Source organism: Hemitrygon akajei, unplaced genomic scaffold (genome assembly GCF_048418815.1).
Source record: "Hemitrygon akajei unplaced genomic scaffold, sHemAka1.3 Scf000034, whole genome shotgun sequence".
Taxonomy (NCBI): domain Eukaryota; kingdom Metazoa; phylum Chordata; class Chondrichthyes; order Myliobatiformes; family Dasyatidae; genus Hemitrygon; species Hemitrygon akajei.
Window position 1 is genome coordinate 2,066,809 of NW_027331920.1, and position 2,727 is coordinate 2,069,535.

Genomic DNA, 2,727 nt, shown 5'->3' on the forward strand with positions numbered 1-2,727 from the left:
GAGCTGTGGTCAGAGGTGATTCAGCAACAGGGTCTCTGGCGCTTAGTCTGGCTCTTGAGACTGAGAAGGGAAGGGAGGAGACGTGGTGAGCTGTGGTCAGAGGTGATTCAGCAACAGGGTCTCTGGCACTTAGTCTGGCTCTGAGACTGAGAAGGGAAGGGCGGAGCCGAGGTGAGCTGTGGTCAGAGGTGATTCAGCAACAGGGTCTCTGGCACTTAGTCTGGCTCTGAGACTGAGAAGGGAAGGGAGGAGACGAGGTGAGCTGTGGTCAGTGGTGATTCAGCAACAGGGTCTCTGGCACTTAGTCTGGCTCTGAGACTGAGAAGGGAAGGGAGGAGACGAGGTGAGCTGTGGTCAGAGGTGATTCAGCAACAGGGTCTCTGGCACTTAGTCTGGCTCGGAGACTGAGAAGGGAAGGGAGGAGACGAGGTGAACTGTGGCCAGAGGTGATTCAGCAACAGGGTCTCTGGCACTTAGTCTGGCTCTGAGACTGAGAAGGTAAGGGAGGAGACGAGGTGAGCTGTGGCCAGAGGTGATTCAGCAACAGGGTCTCTGGCACTTAGTCTGGCTCTGAGACTGAGAAGGGAAGGGAGGAGACGAGGTGAGCTGTGGTCAGATGTGATTCAGCAACAGGGTCTCTGGCACTTAGTCTGGCTCTGAGACTGAGAAGGTAAGGGAGGAGACGAGGTGAGCTGTGGCCAGAGGTGATTCAGCAACAGGGTCTCTGGCACTTAGTCTGGCTCTGAGACTGAGAAGGGAAGGGAGGAGACGAGGTGAGCTGTGGTCAGATGTGATTCAGCAACAGGGTCTCTGGCACTTAGTCTGGCTCTGAGACTGAGAAGGGAAGGGAGGAGACGAGCTGAGCTGTGCTCAGAGGTGATTCAGCAACAGGGTCTCTGGCACTTAGTCTGGCTCCGAGACTGAGAAGGGAAGGGAGGAGACGAGGTGAGCTGTGGTCAGAGGTGATTCAGCAACAGGGTCTCTGGCACTTAGTCTGGCTCTGAGACTGAGAAGGGAAGGGAGGAGACGAGGTGAGCTGTGCTCAGAGGTGATTCAGCAACAGGGTCTCTGGCACATAGTCTGGCTCCGAGACTGAGAAGGGAAGGGAGGAGACGAGGTGAGCTGTGGTCAGAGTTGATTCAGCAACAGGGTCTCTGGCACTTAGTCTGGCTCCGAGACTGAGAAGGGAAGGGAGGAGACGAGGTGAGCTGTGCTCAGAGGTGATTCAGCAACAGGGTCTCTGGCACTTAGTCTGGGTCCGAGACTGAGAAGGGAAGGGAGGAGACGAGGTGAGCTGTGGTCAGAGGTGATTCAGCAACAGGGTCTCTGGCACTTAGTCTGGCTCCGAGACTGAGAAGGGAAGGGAGGAGACGAGGTGAGCTGTGGTCAGAGGTGATTCAGCAACAGGGTCTCTGGCACTTAGTCTGGCTCCGAGACTGAGAAGGGAAGGGAGGAGACGAGTTGAGCTGTGGTCAGAGGTGATTCAGCAACAGGGTCTCATTCACTTAGTCTGGCTCCGAGACTGAGAAGGGAAGGGAGGAGACGAGGTGAGCTGTGGTCAGAGGTGATTCAGCAACAGGGTCTCTGGCACTTAGTCTGGCTCTGAGACTGAGAAGGGAAGGGAGGAGACGAGGTGAGCTGTGGTCAGAGGTGATTCAGCAACAGGGTCTCTGGCACTTAGTCTGGCTCTGAGACTGAGAAGGGAAGGGAGGAGACGAGGTGAGCTGTGGTCAGAGGTGATTCAGCAACAGGGTCTCTGGCACTTAGTCTGGCTCTGAGACTGAGAAGGGAAGGGAGGAGACGAGGTCAGCTGTGGTCAGAGGTGATTCAGCAACAGGGTCTCTGGCACTTAGTCTGGCTCTGAGACTGAGAAGGGAATGGAGGAGACGAGGTGAGCTGTGGTCAGAGGTGATTCAGCAACAGGGTCTCTGGCACTTAGTCTGGCTCTGAGACTGAGAAGGGAAGGGTGGAGACGTGGTGAGCTGTGGCCAGAGGTGATTCAGCAACAGGGTCTCTGGCACTTAGTCTGGCTCTGAGACTGAGAAGGGAAGGGAGGAGACGAGGTGAGCTGTGGTCAGAGGTGATTCAGCAACAGGGTCTCTGGCACTTAGTCTGGCTCTGAGACTGAGAAGGGAAGGGAGGAGACGAGGTGAGCTGTGGTCAGAGGTGATTCAGCAACAGGGTCTCTGGCACTTAGTCTGGCTCCGAGACTGAGAAGGGAAGGGAGGAGACGAGGTGAGCTGTGGTCAGAGGTGATTCAGCAACAGGGTCTCTGGCACTTAGTCTGGCTCCGAGACTGAGAGGGGAACGGAGGAGGCGAGGTGAGCTGTGCTCAGAGGTGATTCAGCAACAGGGTCTCTGGCACTTAGTCTGGCTCCGAGACTGAGAAGGGAAGGGAGGAGACGAGGTGAGCTGTGGTCAGAGGTGATTAAGCAACAGGGTCTCTGGCACTTAGTCTGGCTCTGAGACTGAGAAGGGAAGGGAGGAGACGAGGTGAGCTGTGGTCAGAGGTGATTCAGCAACAGGGTCTCTGGCACTTAGTCTGGCTCCGAGACTGAGAAGGGAAGGGAGGAGACGAGGTGAGCTGTGGTCAGAGGTGATTCAGCAACAGGGTCTCTGGCACTTAGTCTGTCTCCGAGACTGAGAAGGGAAGGGAGGAGACGAGGTGAGCTGTGGTCACAGGTGATTCAGCAACAGGGTCTCTGGCACTTAGTCTGGCTCTGAGAC